The sequence below is a fragment of the Chiroxiphia lanceolata genome, chromosome 2 (assembly GCF_009829145.1).
Source record: "Chiroxiphia lanceolata isolate bChiLan1 chromosome 2, bChiLan1.pri, whole genome shotgun sequence".
NCBI lineage: Eukaryota > Metazoa > Chordata > Aves > Passeriformes > Pipridae > Chiroxiphia > Chiroxiphia lanceolata.
In genome coordinates, this window is record NC_045638.1 from 111,310,381 (window position 1) to 111,325,329 (window position 14,949).

The 14,949-nt window shown below is 36.5% G+C and overlaps 1 protein-coding gene across 4 annotated transcripts in view; it reads right to left on the bottom strand.

Annotated features, from left to right (window-relative positions):
- ROBO1 (roundabout guidance receptor 1) overlaps positions 1-14,949 on the bottom strand; it is a 711,169-nt gene that overhangs the window by 678,204 nt on the left and 18,016 nt on the right. The gene's annotated exons all lie outside the window — the stretch shown is intronic.

Genomic DNA, 14,949 nt, shown 5'->3' on the forward strand with positions numbered 1-14,949 from the left:
GTTAGTGTTTGACAACACGCAGCAGCACCAAATCTTGGCAGTTTACTACCTATCCCACCCGCAGTAACTTGGGACTCACAGAGGAGATTTTTCCAGCACACAAGTTATTCAAGGTGCTCATCCCACCTGAAAGCAAATTTACAGATCAGGTGTTCACATTCAAACAAAAGTTGCCATTGTCTTTTGTTGAGGTTCTAGCAGAGGCAGGGGCAGTGGTGCTCGTGGTTTTGCAGCTGATAGCCCCTTGTCAGGGATAGATAGGACTACAGAAATAGGTTCCTTTTTTTCCTTTTTGAAAGAATTATCAGATCTCTGAATGTGGGCAACACTGTGGCTGAGATCACAGCCAAAAGCCACCAGGGAAGTCAGGTACACCACCTTCCAGCTTGCCCGTGGCAACTGCTGTGCTGCCAGAGCTGCAGGGATAACAGAGCCCAAACCATGCCTCTGAAAGCTCAATGGCACACCTCAACTAGTTCATCTTTCCATACAGTATAACGCTGCCACACTTCCCAAAAATCAGTGCAGACACATGGTCTACTAACTGTGCTGCTGCAAAGTTTCAGACATGAATTATTAGAATGAAAAATCCTGGCAGGTTGCTTGTTTTGTGTTATTCTGGCGATTATCCATTCTCATAGCAACTGAGATCAATGGAAATATCTCCAAAGTTCCAAATGTTACGGAGGTTTCAATCAATCTCTTGAAAGAAAAGGAAGATTTGATAGGTTTGTGATTCTCTTTCATGTAGAAAACAGCAAAAAAGAACCACATGAAGTTTGCTGTGCGTGCAAGATTAATATGAATGATAAAATAAGACAGGCTCCCTCACCAGCTTTTAATATTAAACTAGAAGAGTAAGCACAGTATGTTTAAAGCATTTGTTTAAATGTCAATATCCTGTCTGCTTCAGCAGCAATGCAGGTTTTTGTGTCACTTCTCCTGCCCACTATTGATTAAACAATCATGATTGCTAATGAGGAAGAAAAAGGTACTATTTTTAATTCCACACTGATTTTTAACTCCATTATTTTAAATGTTAAATTACCTTTGTTGTTTTAAAAATCCATATGTTCTTTACTGTATACTCTGAAAATTATAAGCATGTACATTACACTATTTCTCAATAATTCACATTGATGTCCAAGGATTACTTTTCCCTCCCTTCAGAATTCAATTAGCCTGAATCAATTGCCCTACCACAAACCGTCAGTGAAGCAGAACATATAACCACTATGAATGAAGTTTTCAGAAAAGGCAAAGTCTAAATATTCCTGTGTGGTCTGTTCACCTTCACCTAAGCAGGGGGTAAGGAAAGAGCATGTAACTGAAACCCATAGATCTGTGTGCTGGAGGCACTGGAAAATGTCAGTACACAGTGTTCTTACTCTATATTTCTGTGGAAGAGTTGCATTCATCCACCATTTTGTCTTGTGACAGAAGTATGACACATGAAAAGATGACACCAAACTGATGTCCTGGACTATGGAAGGATAGCAACTTCTTTGTATTCAAGCATTACGTGTATTCCCCAATGGTGTCTGATTTCTAACCTTATTCTAATTCTATTCTAGAATATTTCTAACCCTAATCCTAATCTGAATATTAGCAAAAACATCCAAGCTATGACTCCTGTAGGTGACTAATCTAGCAAGGCAATGTTTTCTCTATATAAATAACCAAAGTGGGCATGTAGGTCCTAAAACATTTCCCTTTACTTTAAATTTGGGGGTTGGGCTTAATGGGGTTTATTATGCTGGTAAATAAGCAAGCAATTTCCAAGTAAATACAACTATTACAAAGGATTTTATTGGGATGGCAGTATTTCTCAGAATTTAGTAGGATCTTACTACTTGATTCTTTCCTCCCTTTTGGGAACTCACTTCCCAGTGATTCAAGAGACTTTTAGATGGAATGTATCAAGCAGTTTATTTTCTCATGTCAGGAGGATGATCCCTTAAGGGTTTATTTGAAGTACTGGTGTTAGTACATCCATACTCAGGTCTCAGATGCCTTAAAAAGGCTTTGTAGTACATGAAAATCATATTTTATAGTAAGAATTGACATGGACCCTCAATGAAGTCAGCCAGACAGCTATTGTTTGCTGCAGAGCCAACATGCTTTGGCCTGTAGAGGATAAATAAATGCAATTAAGCTTTTCTTCCAAGCTTCTGACAGAAGTTTCAGAAAAGAAGTTGGAGGAAGAACAGTTACAAATTGGAATTATCTGACTTATTAACAGAAGCTTCAGTCTCTATCCACTAATATAATCCATAAAATATTAGAGACACAAAAAGTAAGACATACTTATCTCAAGCTGTACTAACACGTTCAGTGAGAAAAAATTAAGATTCCCTCCAACCATAAAAAAAATTAAGATTCCCTCCAACCATAAACAATTATCTTAAGAGCTGTGATGGTGGAATTAGTCATTCAAAGGTGGCACCTTCTATGGAGCAAAGTCCACACAGAGGAATTAAATGCTTATTCCAAAACTAGATCTAGTTTCTGATATTTCTTTTGGTCAAAATCTGCTTCAAGATATAGGCAATAAATACATGCGGGGGTGTAGTACAAGACAGGTTTTAATGGTTTGCGATGGGTTTTACAGCACCCCATTTATTTGTATTTGCTCTCACCCATATTTCCTAGTGTCTTGAATTCTATACAGTTATTAAAGGTGAGCTTCAGGTATGTCCAGGAGCACCACACCTGCAGGGTGCTCCTCTTCGCAGGGATGTAGGTCAGCCAGGAAGAGCCACCGGAAAGAGAGTAAGAGATTGCTGCTAGTGCAGGGATACCAATACCACCATGGGGCTACATCAAAAAGCTTTCTGGTGAAGCAAGTGAGACAAGAAGAAGCTATGTCAGAATTTCTCAGCTTCTTATCAGGATGCTTGGCTCAGTCTGTCCTGACATGGGGGATTGGCTACTGGCATCCTCTGCTAGACTACTTCCAGTCTGTATCTTTTACTGATCTGTTCTCCAACCTGTTCTCTGCTGCTCTTCATGCCACAGATGAGTATTCACGTTGTATTCAACCATTCTCTGAATCTCCTTGGTCCCCCTGCAGGGTATTTTCTGAAGACTGTAGCTCCCAAAATGATTCCATACGTATGTGGTCTTCCACTTGAAGCTCGGACTGGAAGCACTTCATATTATGAAAATGTGCCTCTTTAAGCAAAAACCTCAACACAATATAGCAAAAGAAAATGCAGTGTCATGACCACCAAAGGAAAAGCTGGAAGACTGTTCATGGAGAGGCACACCACTCCTTTCTCCAGTTTTGCTGCTCTTCTTGAAAAATACCTTAAGTCACTGGCAAAGACACTTCTCCATTACCACCTCCAGAGCTTTGACAGAGGACAGGCAAATCAAAGATCCATAAACATCCAGTCAGACTGATTACATTTCACTGAGGGCCAGATCTTTTAAAAAACTCTGTATTTATGCCATGCACATAAAAGATGAATTAAAACCAGAACATTTTAAAGCACTTAACATAACTACCATAAATTGTTACCAGGAATGCAGAAGCTTTTAGGTTTTCACCTAGTGGAGCTTGGTCAACTGTCTCATCTGTCACAACATGTGCTTTGTTAAATTTCCTACAGTTATAGCTTTGAAAAAGAAATAATTTATGAAAACCATTTACTCAGAATTGCTCAACAGAACAAGAAGTTTTTACTACAGTTTCATGACTTATTCTAACAATTTCAATGCTTCAAGGCAAATCCATTGTTCTAAAGCTGCTTGAGAGGGTTAGTTTGGCTCATCTATAAAACTCTGCACCATATTCCACATAGATACTTTCATGTCATATTTGTGATGAACTGCCTGTGCTCTGTGCTTGATTGAGTTACCTGTTACTCATACTGATAATGCATTTTACGACATCATTCCATTTGGTAATTATTTAATGTTGCCCACTAAATCACTTTCAATTACTTGTGCTATGGCATCTGTGATATAACACAGCTTAAAAATACATTTCTACATTTCTGGATTCTTATCTAGAAAATTTTAACCTATCATCAAGAATATCAGCTATTAATAAACCTTCTGAAAGCTGATGGGGCTGAGGATTTGATACTGCATTCAGCTAAATAAGCAATAGATATAAAAAGACATAGGATGAAAACAATATTTTTCATGTCCTAATGATTCCACACAGATAACCCTTCACATAATGTAAGTTCCACTACATGGAAGGTCTTCATCAGCAGTTCATGCTCAATGAAGGACTGCTGTTTGAGCAGAAACTTTGAACACAGTATTTGTGCATCATGTCATCTATAAATGAAAAGGGAAAGGCAGGGGTAGGATGGGGAACTGCAAGCCCAGCACTAAATTTAAAATATAGCTATCCAAATACAGGGTAAGATACTTCCAGTATCTTATCCAGCTTGATCCAGCTCGAAGCACTAACAGTAGAAGTGCCAAAAGGAAGTGTTAGGCACGCTAGAGATCAAGGATAAACTCTCAGAATTTAAGCTTAAGAGATTTCAGGGGATCTAAAGTTACCTGAAACTCAAACTCTAAATATATGGAGATGTTGGGGTATTTCCACAAGGTCCAAATCTGCACACAAAAGCCCAGCTATGCATTCACAATGAGCTACTGTGGAGGTATGAGATGCTACTACAAATTCTAAACCTATATTTTTTTTCTCAAGTGACTTTTTAAAGATGGGTAATTCTTTCTGTCTTTTGTTCTGCTGACTAAACCTGCTGTAGGAGGCATGACATGTAGACAACAGCACCAATGAAAATTTGGGACAGGTCAGTAGAATCTGCTCATGTGTTGTTAAAAACAATTTAATCTGAGGAAGAGATACATATTGGTAACTATGCCAGTTGCTAATTGGTGAAGAGAAGGGATAGGACAGAGGAATCCTAACAAACTCCCCATCCTTGCAAAATATTATTAAATAAATATGTAAAGCTGATCTATCAACAGTGGATGCAAGCTAGTGCTTGTCTTTAGGAGTGCTGTCTGGTGCCTTAAGTGCATTAAAATGTCATTATCCATACTCACCAAAGTACCTTTCTCACTTTCTTTCTTTAAACCTTTTTGTAAGCTATAATTACAATTAAGCAGAGACATGTTTATTGTCACAAAATGTATGCCAACAGCTCACACTAATGCAATCCAAACATTAGTATGAAACATTTTTCCAATTACTGCACAGACTCCCTATAGTGTTTCAAGCTGCTTTATGACATTTTAAACTCCATATATAATGAAGTCCTTTAGAAAGCTGCAAAATCTTTCTATTTCTTTCCTATGACCCGAGAAAACCTAAATCTATTAAAAGCACATTTTCATAGCAGCAGGATAAAAATGCTTTTACTACATTTATCTTCAAAATTGGTGGTGTTAAATAGTGCCAGGGGATAAATAACCATAAAATATAACATTAGTGTATGGGGTACTGCTCTAACTAGGCATGAGGGGATGTCTTTCTACCCTTTCATTTCTTCTTTCTATTTGTCCCATTAGAGCTGTGCAATCATTCATCAGTCACTGTGGCAAGCAGTGCTGTTCTGTCCTGACTGCTGCCTAAAACAAGACCTAAGAAATAAAGCCACAGAGAGAAAATACCATTCACAGCAGTCCAGAGATGTCCACACCTATATTCGTGACTGATTTTCTGCCAAAACACTTTTGCTATTTATGGAAATAATATTTTAATAGCTTCACACATGAGCCTTGAGGTCCTATTAGAGAAACACTCATTTCACACATTAGATAGAACTAGCAAAAGAGTCTGAATAGTTAATAACCACACCAAAAACCCCCAACTTTCAGCTGATTTGAAACCCAGATGTTACAATCATGTTTCTTCTAATCTAATTCTGCTTCTGACTCCTGGTACTTGAAGCAAACTTATGATAATTTAGTACACATGATTGTCAAAGTTTTTGAGCTTTGAGCAGATGCTGATTTTCCTATCAAAATATTAATAACACCAGCATTGAAGCAATCCTAGAATAAACCTAACAAAAAACTGAACAAAACATAATACCTATCCATGATAAAGTCACAAATTTTTTTACTAAGAACATTGAGAAGAACAGTATGGTTTGTGAAACAGATAGAAGATGGCTCCTTGACATAGCTTTTGATAGAAATGCATCTAGCAGTTCTTTACACATTATGCAACATCCACCTACTAGATAGAGAGGATTAACTCACAAGAACATCTGGGACTTTTTATATATCATAGCTTGAAGAAATCAGCCAGAATGTTTACCTTCTCACTGCAGATTATTTTTCAGCGAAAAATATGAAAGATAACTGCCTGAATTTGGGGTCAAAGCTGGAGTATTTGCTATGTCTCTTACAGAAGAGTCAACACATAAAAATGCCACCTTCTGGTTTAAACGTGTACTTTGTTTTTCAAAGGATGACATATATTCTTAAAACACTTTTAAATACTGAAATTGATGTTTAGAAGATTAGGTTTCCTCAGGAAATCTTGCACTGGAAGAACTGAAAACTGCACTTTCATATTGTGTGTTCCACCTTAAGCACATACTCATTACTTCCAAGTATGCCCTCTCACTGATATCTTACAGAAAACAGACTTTTTAAAAGAGAAACTTAACAATAAAACCCCTGAACTGTCAAGTTCTGAATAAAACTCAAGAAGAATTGAAAAAGTATAGAGTCTTCCTTTCAAAGGTTAAACAATTTCTTGAACTTGTAGCTACTGAGAACTCTAAACCATCTGGATTTTGTTAATCTAAATTACTTATGAAGTCAAGGAAAGGAAATATCATACTTCAAACCCATGGTGTCTGAAGTATAAAGATCGGTAGACATACATTTCTAAATCACTTTAGCAAAACTGAATCTGACTCATAAAATTAGCATTTTATTTCACCAAAATTAATGTGTGATCTCACAAAAATAAAGAGTAGAAGGCTTGTGTTGACAAAAGTCCCCATTTTCATTTCAAGACCAGGAGTCAACCTACCTGTAGCTTTGGTGACCTTGTGGACACAGGACATGCTTTAAATTTTTTCCTTGTTAAGTACTTCTGAGTCAAAGCCTAAATTCCCAAACCCAATGAGCCTAACAAAGTCAGGGATTTATTTTAAATTCAAAGTGATTTTTTTTCAACTAGTATGAGCCAGCAACCTTAATTTGTCATGGAGACAAGTGGAGTAGTCATAATGGGAACTCTTCCACATGCAGATCAGTGGCAGAAAGGGATAAAGGAAATTCAAGAACAAAGCAGAAAGGACACTTTAATCTGAAGTATCATTAGCATCCACAAATTCATACATCTTGTACTGACACTGCATCTGTTGCTGCAGTGGATTGTGTGAAGTGTCTCAAAGCAACTTGGAGATGACCTTTTTGTCATAGGAAGTGCCAGACAAAACTAAGAGAGCTGAAATTAAGGACAGTCACTTTGCAGTACAGAAAAACATATCTTGCTCATTTTCTTTCCAAGCCTGCCAACCATGCTTCACCGAAATTTGTAGCTGTGCAGCTGTAGGAGTTTACTGCATTCCACAGTTCAAATGTTTGGATGGAAAGAAAAGCCAAATATTTAACTAAACTTGTTTAAAAGAGCAGCAGATCTCTAGGAAGCTAGGAAGCTATGAAATAAAAAGTGTGTCAAACGTTGAATTTAATACACCACAACCTTTGAGTAGTCCATCCTAAAATAAGTGACAGGACAAAAATAAAATTCACATCAGCCTTACAGAAGTAAAATTTTATTAGTATCTGCAGAAGACAAAGACTGTTTTGAAAACTTGTTTTGAGAGCAGTTATGCCAGTTGCTATGCTATCCAATACAGCAAAATATAGCAAAATAAGAAAGTTGTGTTTGATCCAGTTTGAACAACCATCATTCTCTCAGCCAGAATTTAGCCAATACATTGACTTCAAATATCTCTGTTGAACACTTCCAGCAGCAAAGCTTAATAAGAAATATAAACAGGTCTACATTTTTTATTGTCTCCAGTTTAATTCATAACTAAGCAATGCCTAAAGGAGGAGCCATCCCATGAGCCACAGCCATGTGGGAAGCCAAGAGACCAACCTGTTGGCAATGCCTAACAAGCACACGAGTTGCATGCACTTGAAAGAGTCTGTTCCAAAATCACAGTAACACACTATGCTTAAAAAAATAAACTCTTAGGGAAATAAATTTCAGCACTAGCTGGCTCGAATGACTATAGTTGAGTATATGGTAAATTGCCGTTCGAACTGGTTTCACTGTATCTTTATTTATACTCTCCTGATCTAAATGCTGTGTGGCTCATAAAAACTACTGCTATAGAGTGCTCAAATCTTTGGCATACCTCCAAAAGTTCTGTTTTAGATTCTACACACCCAGGAGGAACTATTCCCGACTCAGACATTTCTATTAGCACTGTAAATATTCTGTACTGGAGAGAAAACATGAGGACTCTTTCACAGAAAACTATTCCAGAGTTTCATAGTCAAAAAGGACATCTCTGCTACTATCTTTTCCACATTACTTAATTTTTTTATGAATGACAGTAAGGACATAAAATAACATCTCCACATAAATATTCGGTAATAGATTTTTGACCAGCTGAACTAAGACACAGCAGGTTTATTCCTTAATCTGGGCCCCATAATGATGGAAACCTTTTATCTTGGGAGGGGTCACTAAACCACAAATGCTCCACTGGGAAGACAAAGCCTTTCAACTGACTTCAATGAGGATTAAGAGATGGGGCCAACTGAATTAAGGGAAACTATTATCCATACCAGTGTCAGATTTTGGTGGGAGGTAGCTGAGTTATTTGGCTTTTTGTTCGTTGGTATTGAGAAGGATAAATGAAATATCATACTGAAGTTTTTTTGCAGAACCTTTGCAAGTTTAAGAGTTTGTTTGTTTTTTTAAATATCTGACATAGCAGCACGTGAATAAAGCCAAGACCAACCCAATCTGTACACAGAATGTGAAATCCAGTATATTTCATGTGTCTTTTCTGACCATCAACTCTAACAATAGCTCAAAAATAGGAGCAAACAAAGCCTTCCCCTACATTTAGCAAAACCCTGAAGAGTTTCTGGAATACAGTTGTTACTACAAGGGACTCTTGATGTTGAATTCCTTTTCATATGGTTTGAGGTTATGGAGTGGGTTTGATTACCATGATACATGCACAGGTCATGCCTGCCACAAGAGTCATGTGATTTGATTTGTTGAATAGGAGACATGACCTAATGCGAACAGAAAAAGATGATATCAACAAATACATTGCTTAAAAACCCTGTGAGGACTTATAACCTCCATTATACAATGTGGATAAAACTTCATATTGCTAATGCAAAGCAAAATAGCTTCAAGTTCTAAATATTAAAATAATTTTTTTTAATCTTGACAATTTTTCTCAGTTTTTCTCTGCAAAAAATTAGACTGTACAGATTTGTGATGAAAACAAACCAAAACCTATGTTTGTGGGACCCTCTTTTGTCCTCATTTAACCTGCAACAGTTTTCAGTTACATGAGCATGTTAAAGGAAAACTAGGTCTATCTACCAAACATTTAGATCAGGATCAGAGGCCACTGTCAGATTCTGTCTCATGTTTTAAAACAGTATGTAATACCTCATTACCTATAAAACGATGGGTTTTACTTCATTCATAGTTAATTCATGATCATGAAGAGCAGTATCCCAGAGCAGCTACTTACTTTCTAGATCAATTACATGCTGAATGTAAAAGAAATTAATTTCATGGGTAAGTTACATTTCTACTTTAAAAATTTCCTAGCACTTGTAGCCTCAGTCAAGAGTAATTTATACTTGTCTGCTCTCAAAATTAGGGCTTCTTTTTCTTCTTACTTAGATGACTCCTCTGCAAGCACTTAGATCATCTTAAAACAATTTTTTTAAAATTACAAAACCTGTGTTTCTTTATTACAACCACTAAAGATCAAAGTCATTCTTCTGGAGAAACAACATTATTTTCCATAACCTGTACAAATACACACGTTCTACATATAGGAGGAGGTTAATTAAAAAATGTGGTTTCCCCCTTTCCCTCATTCCCTCATCGCTGCCTCTCTCCCCCTTCTTCCCTCTTTAAGACATTTGGGAACCTGTCAATGTATTCCTATCAAGTTGTCTTTGACAATGTTTATGTTCTTGCAGTCAGTTGGGGCCCACATTAAGAGAGAATTGATTCACTCTCAAATTACTTCTGGCTTATGCCAGAAACAGAATCTGCACTATTTGATGTCATACAGGTGTGGGTTATCCAGCCTACAGCAAAGTGCTGTAGGATATGGCTGTGGCACATCCTCCTTGCCAAAACTGAAAGTGCAAGAAATTCAGGTCCTCTTCATACAATTTTTATTATTATTTTTAAAAATCTTAACCAGAATTCAACTTAGAACAACACATATTTAGTTTCTATGGCTCACGTCTCTTCTATCTTCAGCAAATTGTATTCTCTACCTGGGGTATATTTTTTTCATTATGTAAGCTTTTCTTTTTGTCCAGACACCATGGTTCATAGAATAATGTTCTAGAAAGAATGCTGTGCAAAACACAGCTTGGCAGAACATGGCCCAAAATGGTATCCTTTATTAAGAAAATTAGCAGTTTAGCTGAATATGAAGAATAAGGGAAAAAGAAGGGGAAAAGGTAAAATATTTGTATATATTTTTATTTTTCAAAACACAACAAAGAAGGCTAGATCTTACAGATAAGGTAGAAATTCTCCATTTAGATAAAAACTGCAAAGGTAAAGTTGAAGGGATTTTTTTAAGGATTTTTTTCCTCAGCTTCATCTTATTTGCATACTTATTGATAAGTTTCCCTATTTAGATGAAAAATTCTTTTTGTTAGAAATACAGACACGGGTCTTCATTTTCATATTCTAGCACAAATAAGCCAATTCTTTATATCTTTTGCTGTAGTCTGTGATTTTTTTTTCCAAAGTGAACATTTTCCAGCATTTAACTGATTTTCTGACAGAAGTTACTGTCTAAATTGAAAATATTTCCAGATTTGTTTCAAAAATTCAGTATTACATTAACTACAGTGAATGTTTATGGCAACTACTCAGCTACTTATTCGGATGGATGGATGGATGGATGGATGGATGGATGGATGGATGGATGGATGGATGGACGGATGTAAAAGAATTTCACAAATCACGATCAGATTTCATGTACTATTTTGTTAGGAAAACTTTTCTTTTGTTCAATAAGCATTGAAAAAAGCAACTTGGTGATATATATTATTGCGAGACACAATGACATATATACACCATCACTTCCAGAAACTTCTCTGGCAAAAACTAGTGTATTTTTGTCTTGTATTACCACTATAGAACATCTTGATTAAATTAAACATGAAATACAACACGCGTGTCTTAATGTACATGCTCTGGTTCTGAGGCTTTTGTTTCATAAACCATCTTTCTCCTGAGATGTATCCATTTAGGTCATGACTTAGAGATTAGGTGGGGATTCATTCAGGTTAAGTCATTCAGTAGAAACCCCCAGATATTCAGCTTTATGGTTCTGACATATCAGTGTTTTCCTTTCTAAGTGGTCTTATAGAAGACCAAGAGCCAGAAGTTTTCATGGCTCCATTTAAACAATTCAAAGTCACAAAATGGAGTTTATAAGCAAAATACATCCTAGAAAGCTGCAATGAAGGAAACTGATCTCATGTTATTTAAACATCTATGATTTGGACAAGAGAGAGAGATATAAAAAGAAAACAGCAGGAAGAATTTCTTTCCTCCTATTGTATGAGAGTAGTTTTTTCTCATTAGGCTGCCTCTGGCTGCTGATTCTTCCCGCCAATACATTGCTGATTTATCCTGTATTCCCTTTTAAGACCGTGTCATCCTTCTTGTCTGGTTTTCATTTTCCCCATTAATAAGAAAAGGAGAGGAAAACCATGCAAAAACCAGACCCTGAGCAAGTATATCTATAAATTGGCTCAGAAAATAAACCAAAACAAATTCCAAGTAGAAAGTCACAACATTGTAATGTCATGTTACCCCAAAATACTGACTACAAAATGAGACAGCGTGACAAATGGAAGTCACTAAATATATTTATGATCCTTGAGAAAGTAAAGTTGTGTAGTAGCTATGTCTTTTAGAAAGTCTTATTTATGGAAAATAGTGAAATTTTTGTTTTAAATGGTTACCTTATCCTGAACTGGGTATCCAAGACTAGAGGAGTACGTGCCCCTACAACTTTAATTAGAGAATCAGACAAAGTAATAAGAAATATTTTTTCCTACTGCAGAGGCCCACCAAGTTACCCTTTACACAGATCAATTTAAGCATGCAGTCAGGTTTTTCAGAATATGAGAGTAGCTGAATAGTTTCATTTTAAGGATACAAGCAACAGTATAATTTATTATACATTTCTTAAAAGCTCAGATTTCAATGCTCCTGTGGCAAGCATTTGAACGCTTGGTGTCGGAGCAGATGGAACGTTTTATAGCAAGGCTTTAATTCTCCATCCAAGAGGCATTGCTTTTTCTTCTGGTCAAAGGTGAATTTATTCCCTCTGCTAGCTCTGTCCTGGGGCTCTCCCTAAGCAAGCTCTGTCAACTGCGCTGTGCTTCTGCCAAATTACATGATGATTTTGTCATGTGGGCTAATATTCCCCAGCGGTCCAGTTTTAATCAAATGAATAAAAGTGAAGCACTGTTGAACAGCGCGGTAACAAAACCAAGTGCTTTAGAGAGACAGGAAGGAAGCACAGTTGTGTTTTAAACTTTGTGCATGTGCAAATGTGAAAAACCTGCCACACCTCAGAAATGCTCTCAATGCAGGTACTACAGACAGCAACTCACACTTCTAACTGCCCTTAAATTTGTAACATTTCTCAGTGTAATAATAGAAAATATGATTCATATTGGAAATTATACAACGGACTGAGTTCATATGGGTGAACTTTAGGGCTGTTACCTCATACATACTCCAACAACATCCACTATCTTAGCAGAACTGTAAAGCAACTTGCATAATAACCTGTACAAACTTCAGGATAAGGTTTTAAAACCCAGTGGCAGAGACAAGAGACAGCTCCGGCCAGAGAAGTGAGCTTCTGCTGAGGGATCATGAAGGTTTGCAACATACTAATATAGCAATGAAGCTGTTATAACTGGCTGTCTCACTGAATACATCTATAGGCTCATTCTGTTCTTGGCTACAGCAGTGCCTGCTATGCTGGTGTAGGAACAGTGTCTTATCCTTTACAGAGAATCATAAATAAAACAAAAAAAATAAAATAAAGAACATAGAAGAATTCAAAGACCATTTCTAGGTTGGCAGATGGTTTATAGATGGATAGTGGCAACCCTGTAGAGAGAAACAGTTGATGCTGACAACACGTGTCCATAATATACACCTTTCAAGGCTTTTTATTTCAGATTAACTCTAGTCTGACCCTCTGGACTGAATGCCCATTTGCAGCTGGAGTGCATTAGTTACACTCCTGGAGTGTGCTAAATCTTCCAAATCTGAATCTTAGTTTCATCTGAAAGGAATCAAGTTGAGGCACTGCAAAAGCTCCACATGACATCAACCAAAAGCTCAATAAGAAAGAAAGAAAAATATGCATTTCAAAAGCATGCTCTTGATTCAAACTAACACACTAACAAAGATGCGCCCTGAAAATACATATACATGTCTCAGCCCACACACATATGTGTTACTAACATCAAAACCCCAAAAACAATTCTACCATAAAATGGTGGATATAATTGATCTGTTTTCTTTATGAGTTCATTTTCTTTGTTTACTACAAACCAGCATAACTCTATCAGGATTAATGCGCCCAGTATTTTATTTTAAACTTCAATCTAATTAAATTTTAAAATCTTTTAATGAACCTTGTCATACAATTTTTTCCTCCATTAAAATTTGATCTCAAAATAGCAACTCAATAATTTGAAACTAGTTAAAATTGTTCATTAGCATGGAATTCTGAATACTGAATTAGATGTTGCACTTGTAAAATAAATGTTGCATGTTAAACAAGTTGATGTTCTATAATGCCATGTAGCTTATCAGGGAAACTATGTGTGTACATTTAGCTTACAGTCTTGCCAAATATGCCAGTTGATTTGCCTTAGCAATACTTTTGCCATGTAAAAAAGAAGTGTGCTTTACTTCTCAGCAACAATGGAAAAATTAGCTTTAAATCATGATTCTTTGATTCTACCACAATAAACTTGAAGATGAATGTGTGAAAATACTCATTTAGAAATAGGAAAGTACAGACCCATAAAACATTCTATTATTACCGAAAAGACTGAGAAACATAATTTTTCTCATATAAGGATAGGGGAAGAAGGGGTTCTGTATTTACTTATTCACACTCACACAACAGCAAAGTTAGAAGACACAATTTAGGGAGATAAAATGCCTGGTATTCAAGATTACTGTGCTAGTTTAGAAGACCCTTTGCTCAATTACAATCAGCAAATATTTGGATTTCTTTTTAAACTCTGGTGTATTGCTTATTTCCCAAAAGACAGTTTCCAATAAGCATCTAGAGTACTTAGTAACTGAAAAGTATTACATTTTTAAGCGTGCTCTGTTGCTCAGGGTTTTACACAACACAACTTGTGAAAAGATCTCCTTTGCTTTATTTTTTTGCATACTCAGTAGTGTATGTTCAGTACATCAAGGACTCTACTTTGAAGAATGAAAAGTGTAATTCCACTGTGCTATAGGGGGCACTCCAGAAAGCACCTTCTTCTTAAAGACTGTAGCATATAGCCACTTTTTATAGAAAACAGTTTGGTTTATCCCTAAGGAGTTCAGTTGGCTGCTGCAGAGTAAGGCCATGACTTACTAGGATGTCTTTATTGAGTAATTATCTCAGAAAAATCAGGACCTGGCTTTGAATTCTCTGATACTCAGCCACCTTAAAACAGCTTGTATTTCTGCCTGTACTACAGACTCTG